The 16,708-nt window shown below is 39.1% G+C and overlaps 1 long non-coding RNA gene across 1 annotated transcript; it reads left to right on the top strand.

Annotated features, from left to right (window-relative positions):
• Window positions 1-6,437: 6,437 nt before the first annotated feature.
• LOC131248177 (uncharacterized) lies at window positions 6,438-6,923 on the top strand. Its single transcript, XR_009172160.1, has 2 exons — window positions 6,438-6,575; window positions 6,804-6,923. It is a non-coding gene; the product is annotated as an uncharacterized LOC131248177 (long non-coding RNA).
• Window positions 6,924-16,708: the final 9,785 nt, after the last annotated feature.

Raw genomic sequence — 16,708 nt, 5'->3', positions numbered from 1 at the left:
AAAGATACCTCTATAGATGTGTTGGTTAGCAGGGAAAGGAATTTTGAATAGAAGAAAAATTCTCGATCTATATGCAAATTGCAAAGAAATGGAAAATGCTTGAATTGTAGAATAACAGGACATGTGAAGAATGATTGCCGAAATATCGCCAAGAAAGAAGAGAAGTCTGATAATACAACAAAATAGGCCAATAAAATGCATTCTGGCAATGAGATAGATGGTGATGATGTCTTGACTGCATCTAAATATGGTTTACCTCAGTTACAAATGAATTTTGGATTCGAAAGCCTCATACCACAGAAATTGGTTCACTAGTTATAGTGAATACAATGGTGAACAGGTTTTTGTAAGCAACGACATTGCCTGTAAGGTGATTGGTATCGGTTCGGTGCGCATGAGGATGTTCGATGGAGTGAAGCGTATCCTGACAGATGTAAGGCACGTTCTTGACCTTATAAAGAATCTTATTTCTCTTAGAGCATTAGAGGCACTAGGGTACAAGTTTACTGATTTGATTGGATCCTTAAAATTTTTAAAACTAAGTAAATCCAAAACTAGGTAGATCTAAAACTCTAACGGACATCAATGCAGAAAACAATGAGATGGAACTCATTTAATTAAAACTTTAGTGGGACCTACAGAAGTTTCAAATGAATCTGATATTAGAGTGTTCCGTTCTTCCTTGGGGCATCATCTCATGAACATGTTGTATAGAACATAGAGATAATGGTGGGCCCTATGAAAATATCAACGGTGGCTGTTTCCATCCCCCATCATTTCCAGTAGGGTGACCCACCTGAGTTTTGGACATGGCTAGTATTTCTGCTCATGCCCTATCATGAGTGGGCGAAATTGCTGGGTAAGGGTAAATTCCATTAGCCATAGGTTAAATGGCATTTATCCATAGTAAATACTGTGTAGCTGGGGCTTATTAGCAATGGTAAATTAAGTAGATGAGGACTTTAAAATGAGGATATTTTTATTTCTGAAATACCATACACAATATGTATGAAATTTTTATCCATGGTAAATGCAAATGCACTAATGCAGGCTGTAAAGGAGTTGTGTCCAGCACATTTGGTGCCCCACAAGAACAGGAGCAATCAAACGGCTAAGCAAGTGTTCACAAAAAGCCATGAAGACCTCTTCCAAGAAGGAAAGACGTGGCTGAAAGAAGTGTCCAAAGCATGCATGACCGTGTCCACCGTTATGGCTGCCGTCGCATTCGCCATGGCCTTCACTGTAGCCGGCGGCAACAAGCAGGAAACCGAGCTACCAGTCCTCCAAGACCACCAGAAATATTTCAAAATTTTCATATTGCTCGTAGTATCATCCTTGTTATCCTCCATATTCTCTATTTTGGGGTTCCTTAGCTTCCACTTCTCTACCAACAAAGAAATTAAGGACTTCCTAGAAATACCCTGCCAGCTCTATGTCTCTCTGTTCACTCTACTGTATTCCCTGGCATCTACCATATCGGCATTTGTGATAGGTATTTGTCTCGTGAGTGGTATCAGCCTTCCACTGTCCTTTTCTTCTGAGTCGTTTGCATTTTCTACATGATATATTTAATTTGATTACTAGGGTAGGAGTGATCAAGCTGTGATTCTTGATGTAAGGTCGGATCTTATTGATGTACGAAATAATAAAACACAGAAAGGGTAACCCAAAAAAAAAAAAAAAAAACACCTTTTTGCACTCAAAAAATGTACAATTGGCATACATGTAGATCAAATTTAAACCTTTGAAATGTTGGGCCCCTTAGAAGTTGTTTGGCTACCCACATGCATTCATATAGCTGCCATTGAAAAGACCCATTTTAGATGGGCCATAATCCAAAAACTGCTCTTCGTGGATAGTTCTCACTAACTTATTGGCAGCCATCAGAATACATGGTAAAAATAAAAATGGCACATGGTCCAAATTCAACAAGCAAGCATCTATTGTTTTGGGAGTTTGGATACTCTGATCTATTTGAAATTGGGTCCGTCCCTCTCAAAGTGGGTCTCATGATGGAGCGTAATGAATGAAATCCAGAAGATTGAACGTTCGGATATCATTGGACTATCTTAGCACGTGGTCCTAGCAACGGGACGCATGCTTGGATTCTGGACGCGGCGGAGGCAAAGTGGTCAACAAAGCAGAGAAAGTGCAGACGTTGGAAAGGGAAACGGATTGGCTACTCCCCCTGCCACTGGGAATGGCTAGTGGTCGGTGCTTTGTGGGCCCTACAATGATGTATGTGTTTCATCCACGCTGTCCATCTATTTTTATAGATAATTTTATAGTATAAGACCAAAAATGAGGTATATCCCACTCTCAAGTGAACCACATTACAGGAAACATTGTTGATTGAATGCCGACTATTAAAAACTTTTTGGGGCCCATAAAGTTTTGGATCAAGCTGATCTTTGTTTTTTCCCTTAATCTAAGTATTTATGACTTAATCAACAGATTGGATGTCAAATAAACAGTACAGTGGGCCTTAGGAGGATTTTAATGGTGGATATCCAATCACTATTGTTTTCCAGTGGTGTGGTCCACCTGAGATTTATATCCCTCTAATTTTTGGGTTCAAGCCCTAAAATGATCCGTAAAAATGGATGAACGGCATAGATAAAATACATACATCATGGTGGGGCCCATAGAGCACCGACCACTAGCTACCGGGCTAGTGGCAGGGGGAGTAGCCAATCCGTTTCCGTTGGAGAGCATATGCGGAATATCACATGCGACACGGGATCAAGCCAGGTTGGGTGCTGGGTGCCACCCTAACCGTGGGACCCACCTCAATGTATGCTTTATCTGCGTTCATACTTTTTCGCTTATTTCAGGGCTTGGTTCAAAAATGAAGCAGATAAAAATACGAGGTGAACTATACCACAGAAAACGGTGGTCACTTAAAAACTAAGGTCCGTCCCAACGTTTATTTGTCATCCAACCTGTTGATAAGGTCACATGTATCTAGACGGAGGCGAAACACAGATATCAGCTTGATCCAAAACCTTTGTGGACGCCAAGAATCTTTTAATGGTGGTAATTCAATCCATGCTCTGTGGTTAACCTTAGATATATATCTGCTTCATTTTTTGGGACCATGGCCTAAAATAAGTAGGTAAAATGGGTGGACGGCGTGGATATACAACACATACATTCAGGTGAGCCCAGGGTCAAGGTCGCACCTACCTGGCTGGGTCCGGGTCGCAGCTAATCCGCGTTCCTACATATGCGTGGGATTAGCAAACTTGTTTAGCTCTTGTAAGACGATGCACCAGGCTGCCTTAGTGGGGCCTACTTATTCAGTTATCTTGACCGTTGCCCATATGGGGCCGACGGTGGATTGGGGCATTTCCCAATAGTATCCCACATCAGTAGTTCATTTCCCAAATGTAGCCCACATCATTGGTTCGTAACCCCCTTGATCAGAAGCCCAAAAACAGACCATGCATATATAGAAATGCAGCAATGGTCCCGAGAAAAATGGCAAATATCTAATGGCTAGGATCTTCGAAAGATGGCCCTCTTTTGTACCAAATGGCTGCATATCATAGCGCTACTCACGTACTGCATCGTGACTCTATAATTCATGTGGAACATATGATAGAGGCATATATCAGCTATCGGATCCTGATCCATCAGATGTTAACAATGTCCTGATGGGCTAGTCCATACAAGCAGGGCCCATGGTTCGTTGACCCAAACTACTGCGATTATGTCTCAGACACTCCCATATTCCAAGGTGTAACCAATTTAGCTACGGTACGAAAATGGCTAAGAATAGATGGCTTGGAACTTCCAATGAAGATTTTTTTGAAAAAAAAAAAAAAACATTCACCACGTCGGAATGAAATCCACTCGTACCACTACAAGAAAACTGTATTTTACCGGCGGTCAAAACCGCCGGTAAAGGAAAAAAACCGCCGGAAAATACTTTGCCCGCGGTTTGCTAACAGCCGGTAAAGCCTCGGTCCGTAAAGGCTTTACCGATGATCGTGCTCCCTTTACTGGCGGTTGTGCAAGCCGCCGCTGCATGTGGGATTTACTGGCGGTTGTCCTGGCCACTGCTGCATGTGGGATTTACCAACGGTTTGCACGGTAAGTTGTGGTATTTGAATTTTTGGCTCTTAATCCATGTGGGACTGATTTAACTTTACTAACACTTCAATTAGCATTTAGGCTCCTAATTCCATAATGCATATGCACTTGTAAACCTATCTATAATTGTGATTTGGTTTGGCAGCTTCATGTTGGCTGCAGTTTCGTATGTATAGGCTCATTAGATTGCAAACCTTTTGTTTATAATAATAATTTTTTTAAAAAAAAAGTGAAAATGACACAAACTAGATGCCCGACTCACAATGAGTCCCATTTTATGAGTTCTGCCTCTCCAACTCATAAAATGTTGGACCTTATCATTGACCCTTTTGGTCAAGGCCCACCAGACTTTTGGTCAAGACCCAGTTGATTTCACATTCCTCTTCGGAAGTTGATTATGCCTAGTGATTATTTTCCTATAAAAAAAAATACATGCCTATGTAGCCCTTTCACATGCATCAAACCGCCGCGAATAATATTTACAATAATAAATCGAATAGTTTCAAAAAATAAATAAATAAATAAAATCAATCGATCTATAGCTCCCATTCATCCATGCCTAAAACCTGCAAAACAAAATAGCGAAAAAAAATTAATTGGTATCAGCGATAAAGTTTTGGAATTCAACTCAATATTGCATCAAAATATATAATAAAGCAATCGAAAACTTACTTATTTCCATGGATTAAAGCTTTGGAAATTACAACCCAAGTTTCAAAGACTCCATTGAAAATTAATGGAAGCGGGAGTATCTGTTCTTCAAAAACAAATGGAAAAAGAAAAATCCCTTGAAACTGCCAAAACAACAAAAACTTGGAGTAAGCAATAAGAACTCCTCGCCACTGAGAATGAGCAGTCTAAAGGCTTCTGAGTTGCTAAAAATAGAAAAGATATTTTCGCCAATGAGCGGCACCAAAAATAAATAAATAAAATCCTCCAATATAACTTTGCAACACAAAAATGCCTCTGTTGTAAACAACACAACATGTACAAGGCCCTCTGGAATTCAAATAATAAACTTGCTTCTTGTTGTTTTAAGAAAATCAACATCAACTTCTTCATGAAAGCTGCAATTCCCATAGGTACAGTTTTGATTTTTTTTATGGCAACAGTATGGATTTTTTTTTGGGGGGGGAAGTTTTTTCATCAGTGTGGCATTTCCACAAAATAAAGATCAGAAGTCTGTAGGAGTATGCATAAAGTGCTACAGACAGTGATGGGGAACCAGTTAGTGCTACTGCTCATATGGTACTAAATAACGCAACCAAAAAAGCCAGTATGTACAAACCTCACTCATTACAAGAACTTACAAATAATGGAGAGATTTCAAGGAAGCTAAGGAGAATAGAATATTTTGTCTCAGCCGATTGAATGCCAGGTTTCTGCATTGCAGGAAGAAAACAAAAATATATCTTGAATTGAGATTCAAATAAAATAAAATAAAATAAGATTAAATCCTATATAGGAAAAGGAAGCCATAAAAAGTTATAGACATCTTACATATTGGTTGCACTGGGGGGCAAAAATAAAGGAATTACGCCATGAATGCTATTGTTACTGACGTCCCTGTACAAGGGAAGGATATTTGAATTAGTAAAGATAAATGGAACCAGATCAAATAAAAAGCTTTGTTTGTATGTTAAGCTTAACTTACAAAGTGCATTTAAGTTCATCCAGGTGAAGCTAAGCTCATCCCACGATTTAATCATTTTGTAATAGTCAACACATGAAACATCAAGAAAAACCTACTCATAAATGCATGCAACCTAAAGTTGAATAGATGTTAACAAAACCATACAAGCTTTTTCTTGTAAATATCTGCTTACCTGCATAGAAACTGAACACAAGGGTATATTTTGATCATGGTCTGGTTAGATGGAATTTCAGTGATTCAAATTCGACATTGAGGCATTTAATACATACACATGGATTATAGAAAATTCAATAAGCAAGCAAAAATCTTAAAGGAAACAAGAAAGAAATGGGGAAAAAAAACATATGTATGAAATGTTTATATTATAACACAAAATTGAGCTCAAGTAATTCCATGATTTGAAGGACAGACCTGATGCCGAATCCACAAATTGCCCATTGATTAGTAGTTGGGTGTGTTCTACTTGAACAGGTGGTGTTATCAAGTCTTCAACTGTAATGGCAGTGCCAAATCTATGGACAATTCTAGCATTTCTGCGTGAAGTTTATATTATAACACAAAATTCTGTAAATAGAAATGCTTGAGTATCAACCAACTAGCACAAAATTAGCAAGATGACATATGTATGAAATGCAAGTGGTCCAAAAGATTAGTCCCACAATGAAGAAGAAGATGTAAAATATGGTCAGTCCACTCACCATGTGGGCCACATCATAGAAAATGTACGTAGAACTACAAATCTGATCAAAGAGTGCATGTGTGACTGGATTGGAAATCCAAAAGAGACATGATTACATGCTTAGAACTCAAAACAATAGAAAAACAAGTATGTATAATAAATTGGTTAGTGCAAGCACCCTACAAAAGACTCAAGTCACACTGATGTACTAGCTTCAGTCTAGCTGAACCAATTATGTAATCCAAACCCCCCCCCCCCCCCCCCCCCCCCCCCAAAAAAAAGGGAAGTTTAAAGAGAAAAATGGCACATATGCAGTTTCAGAAACGTGGCAATCATGCCCAAATTTATACATGCCACATCAGGCAGTTAAAATAGAAGATATAGGCACAAATTTATGAATGTCACAGATTAATTTAAGGTTTCGAGAACTTACATCCACCTCACTCTTACTGCCAAGTAGTCCTGATGAAAATGCATCTCTACACTATAAGAAGGGGGGAAAAAAAAGAATTTGTGGTTGCACCGATACGGTCTAGTATGAACGGCTGCCTACATACCCAATGTTTGGAAGATTGGGATCAAGCCACTATGTAGTTCTTAATATTTAAATCAGAACATTTTAAGCACAAGCAGAGAAAAAATCAAAACAAATCATAATAGAAATACGTGTACCTTCTGTTATGCATAAGAAGATGAAAAGCTGAAACAAATTACAACATAAATCTCTGTAGATTAGTCAAGCAAAACTACTAAATATTTCAAGAACATAGCGACGGAATCCCACTACAAATATGTAAAGAGTTGTATTTCTGATATGAGACATTTCCACATACATTTCACACAACATGGAAACCACCACAACTTTGTTTTTGTAAAACAAGACATCAATGTAATCTATGACAAAAACTACAGAAAATATCATACTTGAGACATTTCGATCAATTCACTACATTCAAAACAGCTGCAATTCCTTCTAAACGATATCAAAATGCAAAATATCTTCAAAACCAAACATCTAATTCACCACAATGCTTCCACAAAATCAGTAAAATACAGCTCAAATCCCCTTCAACCAAAATCCAAGAAACCGATTCTTCGACAAGAATCAGTTTCCAAAACCAGCTATTCACCAACTCAATAAGATGTTCTAAAACTCTGATTCCGCTTCGAATCCAAAACAAAAAAAAAAACAAAAGACAGAACTAAAAATAAATAAATTCAAACCAACTCAGAGATTTGACTTCTCTGAACTTCTGAAAACTGAAACGTGAAAAAAATACTAACATGAAACAAACATAGTTGTCACAACCAACTGCCAAAATCAATTTTTTTTTTATTTTCAAAAATAACGAGAGAGGGAGAGAGAGAGAGGGAGAGAGAGAGTGAGAGAGAGAGAGAGATCCCTCCATTTAGCTCAATCCATAGCTGTCACAACCTACAAAACAAAATAACAAAAAGAAATTAGTCTCATCAAAGTCTTATATAAGAAGTTCTATTGTATATGCAAAAAAAAAAAAAACTTACCAAACAACAACAATCAGGCCAACAAATACTTGTTGCAGCCGCATCCCCAATTGTTCTGTATCGTCCATAGGGTCTCATCAAAGTCTCTTCACGTACAATTGCCACCTGAATATATACTTCCTAAAAACCATTTCCAAGTGGGAACCCGCCTACTTTTGTGAGCGGATCCTTACTCAAGAGAATTCCTCTAGCAACAGTAACCCCACGAATACTAGTAAGAAGAACTTCGATCACGTCCTACGAATAAAATTTACTATTTAACATGATAAATTGCATCATTTGTATACCACATCTAATTAAGAACACAATAATCTCAAAACATAATAAAAGAACTATTCAATTGGTGTGAAAATTTACCCCGATACTACTGCAAGTCGTAGTCTTTCCCTTTTTCGCTAAGTATCCCTACAAATGATAAATCAATGTCAATCATCATATACCGACTAAACTCTATATAATATAGGACATAATACACGTGTAAATATATGAATATATATCATATAATTACCTAGCTTGATGATGAGGCCAGTTGGTTTGGGTTGAGATTAGCTGAATTATCTGATAAAAGCAGCTAATCAATGAAAAAATAAACATAAAAATTTTCAGCTATAGCAAAGAGAACAATGTGAATAGGAAGTTACAGTCTGTTACATGTGTTGCGGTTTACCTTTTGCTGGATGAAACTGTAGGCACTACCTTTCCGAAAACTAATGAGGAATATCATATATTAATGGAAAGTCACCTAACCTAATCTGTTTTGGACTTAGATGACTTGCGCACCAAAATGAGGTTGTTCAGAATCTTCAGATGTACTCGTAAATAGAGCTGCAAATATCCTGTTTAATCAAGAAGATATTAACCCTCAAATTTCAATTATTGTTACTGTCTAACTAGAAATTAACATAATTGCAGTAGGCCATATCATCAATAAACACACTTTCACCAATTAATACATAAATATAAGAAGAATGGTTATGATCATGCAAATGGTCTATTTTTGGGGTATGCCCCATTCACGATAGGTCCCAACAGACAGAGTAGCAGTCCCATATGTGTTGCACATGTATGGAGTATATGGATACATATGCTTGATAAGTCATCAAATATAGGTGATAAAACCATAGGTTTCCCATGATTTCATACCAGTGTTTGGACAAATTACCAGCAAAAGTACCTTTTCAGTAGCCACTGCAACTGATATATCGACAGAATCGCACAAGGTGGCCTCTCCTTTCTCATCATTCCAGTAAGATGTGAATGTAGCAAAACAATAAGACTTCAGTGCCTAGTCCAGGCTGCAAAAGCAAGATGAAATAAATAACCACAAGATCAATTCAGATAACCAACAGAAGTGCTCAATATTCATGACAACGAGCTTAGGATGGCTTAGGTAACAAATGGATCACAACAGCTTAAAATGGAGTAGATATGTGGAATAGTGTGAGGCTGGAACCTAAATCTTAAGTAATACAAAGTGGGATCTATCTACTAGATGTTTCAACTTTCAAGATGATGACTAGATCTATTTTGTTTCTCCATTCAATCTCAACTGTCCATTTTTCATGCTATTGATTGGCTTTTAGGATCATCCAATTGGCATGGCTTTTGCAACATGGCATGCTCCTAGTTGTATGAATGAATGAATGGTTTAAATCCATGATTAGGCACCCCATGGTACTAATATTAGCAACTTACCACTCTTTGTGTAGTTGATCAGCTGAAAGGTGATTTCCTTCTGTTCTTTGATAGCCTCTCTAATTTTAGAGACAGTTCCTTGATCTGTATCAGGACCTTAAAGAAACCTACAGCATCAACTTGATCTTATTGTTTAATTGTTAAGGACCGGTTCACATTCATCAGATTCAAAAGGATTTAAATCCTTTAGGTTCCAAAATGCACTTCATTTGGAACTAAATAATGAATGGCTTGGATCTCATGAACTTGTTCGTGGGCAGATTGTGGGCAGCTCAACATGCATGAGTCTAATTTAAGTTTATATCTGAAATACATCGCCGCCATCATACAATTGTACTGTTACTTACTGAATGATTATATGAATTGTATTCCAGTCAAAAGTGTTCTCATTATTTTCATTTGGTATTCAGTTGAAAAAATGTTGGTGAAAAAGGGGCCCAAACAGATGGATGTGATGGTAAATCGGGCTCCATCATGCAAACATACAAATGGGCCAGGTAAGCATCTGCAATAAACAGATGGTGTCTTACTCCCATAAACTTCTCAGCATTAAGCTTAAAACTTCAAGAATTCAAAGCTTAAAACTTTAAGTGATACGCTCTGTGGAGCCTACTGTGCTGTGTATGTGACATCTACCCGACCCATCATTTGCACCAGGTAGTGTTAGGATGAGGACAAAAAAAATAGGCTGATCCAAAAAAAATAGCCCATCATTTTCAAATCTTGGAAACTATTTTTCTTTACTGGAGTTAATCTGAATTTTCAAAGCTAATGCCCCCTTTTCCTCCCTACAGTTGTTCCTTTTTCATTATCTTTTCTTTTTTTTCTTTTTCTTTTTTTTTTTTGTTTTTTCCTTCTGTGTTGTAGTTTTACTTTCCAACTTCCTTCTACATTTTCATAGTTCGAAAATCTTGTCATTTTATTCAGCATTATCATATCTCATTACAAGTTGGTGGCTAAGCTAAAAACAGTGAAAACGAACCGCGACTATCTAGCATCATTGACGAGATCCCAAGGCTAGCTACATAAACATTTCAAGAATAGGACCAATGATATCTCAAAAAATTTACTCCCCAACTTTTATGAAGGAAAATGGCCCCAAAACATGAAATAGGATCCATTTTCAAGCATTTCCCAGAAGCCAAACATGTGCAGCAGCCCTTGCTAATGGATTCCATTTCGATTAGGGCTACTTTCTAGGAGCTAAATCAGCCCAACACAAGATAAGAAATCAGTAACTGATGTGTGAAATAAATGAGCTGGAAAAAAAAAAGACGGAAAATCGATAATGCAAATTCCTAAAAATGGATTTGACAATGCAAATCCCTAATTAGGGATTTGTATTCGACAAAGCATACCTGAGATGGATGAGAATCTGAGATCCATGAGCAGTAGAAGACCGAACTGCAGCAGAGGGCCGAGGAGATAGAGAGAGAGAGGAATAGGGTTTTGAGACAGAGATAGATAGGGAGAGTGAGAGTGAGAGGAGAGAGAGTGGAGAGCGAGAGGGAGAGGGAGAGGGAGAGGGAGAGGGAGAGCGTGCGAAGGGGAGAGGGAGAGGCAGAGGGAGAGGTAGAGAGAGGGAGGGAGAGGGAGAGGGAGAGCACGCGAGAGGGAGAGAGACAGAGAGAGAGGGAGAAGGAGAGCGCGCGAGAGGGAGAGGGAGAGGCAGAGAGAGGGAGGGAGAGCACGAGAGAGAGCGAGAGGGAGAGGTAGAGAGAGTCAGCGCTCAAATAGCAATTAGGGCTTTGTTTTTTTTTATTTTATAGGGCGTCCCTTTGCCCGCAGCCGATAAAACTGGCTGCGGGTAAAGGGTTGGGCCATCGGTCAGCTTAGGCCCCTTTTCTTGTAGTGCGTGTCTTTCCACATGTTGTTTCTTTCACAAGCTTTTGATGTTTATGTCTTTAAAAGGGTGTTATATATGACTAGAGTTGCTACTAACTAATTACTTTGAATATATAATCAATTAGATCTGGCGGAAGTGCTTAGGATTAGAAATCTAAAGATTCCCAACTCTAAAATAATTCTTTAATTTGCACAAAGAGATTCAAGATAAGGGACCGTGTTTGTAAAAGGAGAAGTTGTTAGGCACCTACTCTGATGCAAGATCTTTGCTTCACAATATTTGACTAACTTCCGAGGATTTAGATTAGTTCTCGCGCACTAGTAATGAAATGTTGTACGTGTTCAATGTAATGGTGTGTTGAATGTAACAGTGATGGCAGGTAATTAATCCAAATTTGTAATGGGCGGGTTCAGGCTATATCGACAAGCTAAAGAGCATATATTTGAAACTGACTAAGTGCCAAGTGATATTGTAATGTAAAGTTACATGCAATGCTTGTTAGCCAAAAAATGAGGTACATCCAAATCTCAAGTGGACCACACCATAGAAAGTCGTGATGCCTCACAATTGAACTTAGGAAGGTTTCAACAGTAACTTGTTCAATCCCCATTGCTTTTTGTGATGTGCTCCACTTGAGATTTGGATGTACCTCATTTTTTGGACTCATGCTCTAGACTTATCTTGAAAAGTAATGGACGGTGTAGATCTAACACAAAAGTCATAGTGAGCTTGGAAAAGTTTCATACATTAAAAGTTGTGTTGTGTAGCATGCAATGCATTTGGGAGAGGTTTGAGGTATTTTGTGGGCCAGAGTTATTGGAAATAACGAGAAACAATGAGAAGTTCCAGCACTGGAATTCCTTGTGTTTTCGACACGGATGGTCCACCTTTTTTAAGTTACTTTTGGTATGTGATGAAAGTTATTCATGTTGGGGATTTGTGCTGCAGAATCACACAAATCTAGATCTAGGATAGCAATCCAATGGCACCAAGCATACACAAGAGAACTCACAGATTTAACGTGGAAAATCCTTGCGGGAAAAAACCACGGCACAAAGCGATAGAATTCCACTATAAAAGCATAAATTACAAAGAGAGAGGACTTATCCGATTCGAACAACCTCAAATCTCACCCTTGCTACACCCTTTAGAAACCCTAAAACCCTTTTAGGAACCCTTGGAACCCCTTTAGAAAGCCTTAGCATACCCTAGAATAGCCCTAGGGACCCCTATTTATAGTTTAGGAAACTCCCCTTCCGTACCTCTGCGAAACCACCTCAAATTTATGCAGTCTGCACATAATGTAACGCCTCGGATTGCGAGGGTCGAGCAAAGCTCAATTCCCGAGATCCAACACATCACTTGTGCAACATAGATAATGATGTTTAAATGTTGTCCATATTAGTGCATTAAACATGAGGGGGATTATACTAAAACAGCATATCATACTCCAGATATAATCTACTTAAGCAAGCGAAAGACTGAAATATATATATAAATAAGCAAGGGTTCAACAACCTCTGGAGTTTGATCATATAACCGGGCTGAAATTTATACATATATTGGTTCAAACTAAACAAAATGTCAAAATGTGGAGTATCCAGCTAATCCGTGTATCCCTGTAATCTCATTGAAGCAACACGAGGTCTACATAGACCTGCTAGAGAGCTGAACATTGGAGAACTCTTCCTCCTCATCTACGAAGTCCAACTCCGCTGCATATATGTCCTCATCACCTGCGTCTATAACAAAGTCTGGTTGGTGTTTTAAAACACTGTCCCAGAATGGAAGTGAGTGATCAACTCAGTGGTACTATAAGGCAAATGTTAACATGTTATCAATTCAATCAAGCAGTAATGATAAAGCAATACAACAATCACTTCCTAACTACTCTTGTTAATGTAGGGATAGCGTGCAGTAATGATGCATGCCCTCGCACAAAGCTCTCTCAAGTGACTTCATCAACCATTCGCACATGGTAACCTCCCTAAACATGCACTTCCTCGCCAAAGCACATGCAATGCGGTGCATGATCGTGTTAGCCGAGTACTTAATTAGGCTTATTCATGCAGCAGATTTGAGAAGCTAAGGTACCTCCCTTTACATCATTAACCCAAACGGGGATCCATCTAGAGTCGTCAATCATAGTTAGTCACATACGTTAGGTAAGTTGTAGGGCATCACCCCTAATGAAAGCAGTGGATAGGCATATTCAAGTATTTATACTCGGGGTCACTACGGGAGGCTCGTCACCTGAATGTAGGCCGACAGCTCGAATACAGTGTCTCATACCACCATATTCGGCTCACGAGTTTGGGTTGCTCACTGGTCACTACTGGGAGGCTCGTCACCCTAGCGTAGGCCGACAGCTCGACCATGGTGTCGCATACCACCATGCCTGGCTCATGAGTCTTAGCGGAACATGATACCCTGGTTGAAACGGGCCTTTACATCGGTAAATGGTACCTTAAATTCAAGCAGTAGGGTCCATACATGGTAAACACATAATAGGTCAATCGGTTTATTAGACACGTTCGATAGGTACGAGCGCACGCTGAATTAATCGACATGGAGCGCATAAGCACTCCACGTGGCCTAACCATTGTGGACAATCATCGTATGACTCGAATTCATCGAACGTATCAAACGTGGCAAGACTAATTCGCCCACCCAAACGAGAATTATTACCGATTGCCTAAACTACATTATAGTCCCAATCTTACTCAAATGCAATAAATAGATACTTGTGATGAGCATATTAGCATTTAACAAATAATCCAAATACAATCCTCGTTTGAGCATTTCATCAAACACATTAAACATGTCACTAAGCACTTACATTTTATCCATAAATTGCATAGCGGCAAATATGATTACATGAAAGAAACTATACATATGATTAAGGTAATTGAGAATCCTATCTTAATACACTTAATAAATATAAATCATCAACATTTTCTCATTCAGACATTTTATCAAACACATAAGTTACACTTCACCAAATACATAGACTAGATTAGTTACGACATGAACCATAACGATTCATTACACAAAGAGGTCGTGATACACACGACTAACATGAATCCTAGATTTATAGTCATGACAAGCACAAATCACAATTTCATAATCATTCAAACATTTCAACAAACACATGGAATGCATCATATAGTCAACATAGTTCACACATGTATAATTTGTTGAAAATGTCGTAACTAAGTTCATATGGCAGCAATCAAGTCATACATAAATCATTACTGATATTGAAAGCCTTAAAAACCATAACCTAAATGTTTATAGTCCGTACCTTTCATCAGATTGCTCGTTTCGAACTTAGTTCGAGTCCTACGCTCCCGTATACAGAACAACGGTTACCTAAACATTGAAATAGGTTAGCTATTTCGTCGAGTACTCTATTTGGATTCCTAAATCAAGATTAGGGTTAAGATTTCTTACCCAAATCGTAGTTGAAACGATTCGCGTAGCAATTGGTGGGGAGGTGAATCAGCATGTGGAGTAGTGGGAGTAAATCCTAGCAACGATCTCCCGAACTCTCTCTCTTCTCCTCACTCTTTTCTCTTCTTTTCTCTCTTCTCTCTCCTAGGGTTAGAGAAATTTATATGAAATAGAAATGGGGTAGTTTAAGGGCATATATAGGCCCAGAACTGGTGTAAATGGCCTCAGGGCCATGGTATACTTAGGTTATAGCCAAAGGGCGACTGTTTCTGACAAATGGGGCTCATTTAGGGGTCTATTACCTGTCTACATCATAGAGTAAGTTCCCTGACAATGGATCTAGGCCAATATATGATTTCAACGTGTTTGGATAGGCCAATCAACCGTGACGGACCTATATTAAATCAACGGTCGTTATCACTCGATCAGGGCCACAAGCATACAAATATGTGCAAGGAAATTTTCCTGATCCGTGGGTGAAGTTCGACCAGAAACTGACGGTCTGAAATCTTCAATTTTTGCCTGCAAGCCAATGGTCCAATTCACTTAAGTTTCAACACTTTTTCTAAGGATATTCACGTTTCTCACACACTTCGCTCAGCGCTCAAGTAGTGCGTTTCGAGACACCATCTGGGCTCGATTCTCGCGATAGTTGTCAAGCCCAATAAGGCAGTCATAACCCTATAGTTTCGCGGTCATCGAACTTTCGACGTGCGGTCTAGGTCCGATACAGAGTTTCAATGTGCTCCCGAAAGCAACTGGCTTTTGGGATTTCTCCTTGGTTTTTAAGTAATGTTGAGTCAACGATTTTGATGGGTTTGGGTCCTGCCGTTTGTATAAATAGTAGTTCAAGCTAATCCATCGATTAATTTAGTTTAGTACTTAATTAGTTTTCTTCTAATTTCTATAGAGTACGGCCCTTAGTGATTTCTGCTAGAGGTGGTACTCGGGTCTTTGTACGGATTTTTCCGAGACGTTACATGTGGGTTGCATAACCCTCGACTAGTCGAGCCAGGGCTTTGACTGGTCAAAGGATCCCCTGGACCGGTCGAGTCTGACCCTCGACTGGTCGAGCACCTCAAAACTCCAAAAAACATCGCTGCTGGACTTCGAGTCAAACGTGCCTCGACCGGTCGAGTGGACCCTCGACTGGTTGAGCCAAGCCCTCGACCGATCGAGCAGCCCAAAACTCTATAGATTTAAGACATCTGTCAACAATTCATCCCCGTAATTTATTTTTTCTTTTAACTTTTCTACTCTCTCGCATCTCTCTAATGGATGGTTCATATCAAAGGAGGCCCCACATGATGGATGGTCCATATCAAAGGTGGTGTACACATGATGGACAATTCACATCAAAGGTGGCCCCACATGATGGATGACCTATATTAACATGGGCTCACATAATAAATGGTACAAATTAAAGGTCAGCCCCAAAGATGAATGGCCTATATTCAAGTGGAACCCCATATGATGAACAACCCACATTGAAGGTAGGGCCCATATGATGGATAATCCACATCAAAGGTGGGCTCCATAAGATGGGCAATGGACATTGAATATGATGGATAACTCACATCAAGGTGGGTCCCCTATAATGGATGGTCCATATAAAAGGTTGGGCCCTAATGATGAATGGCTCACGTCTAAAGCAGGCATGCATGATGGACAACCCATACTGAACGTGGGGCGTACATGATAGACAGTCCACATCAAAGGTGGCTCCACGAGATGAGCAATGCACAACATATTGAAGATGGGC

This window comes from Magnolia sinica, chromosome 6 (assembly GCF_029962835.1).
Source record: "Magnolia sinica isolate HGM2019 chromosome 6, MsV1, whole genome shotgun sequence".
Lineage (NCBI taxonomy): Eukaryota > Viridiplantae > Streptophyta > Magnoliopsida > Magnoliales > Magnoliaceae > Magnolia > Magnolia sinica.
This window is presented reverse-complemented; position numbering and strand designations above follow the sequence as displayed.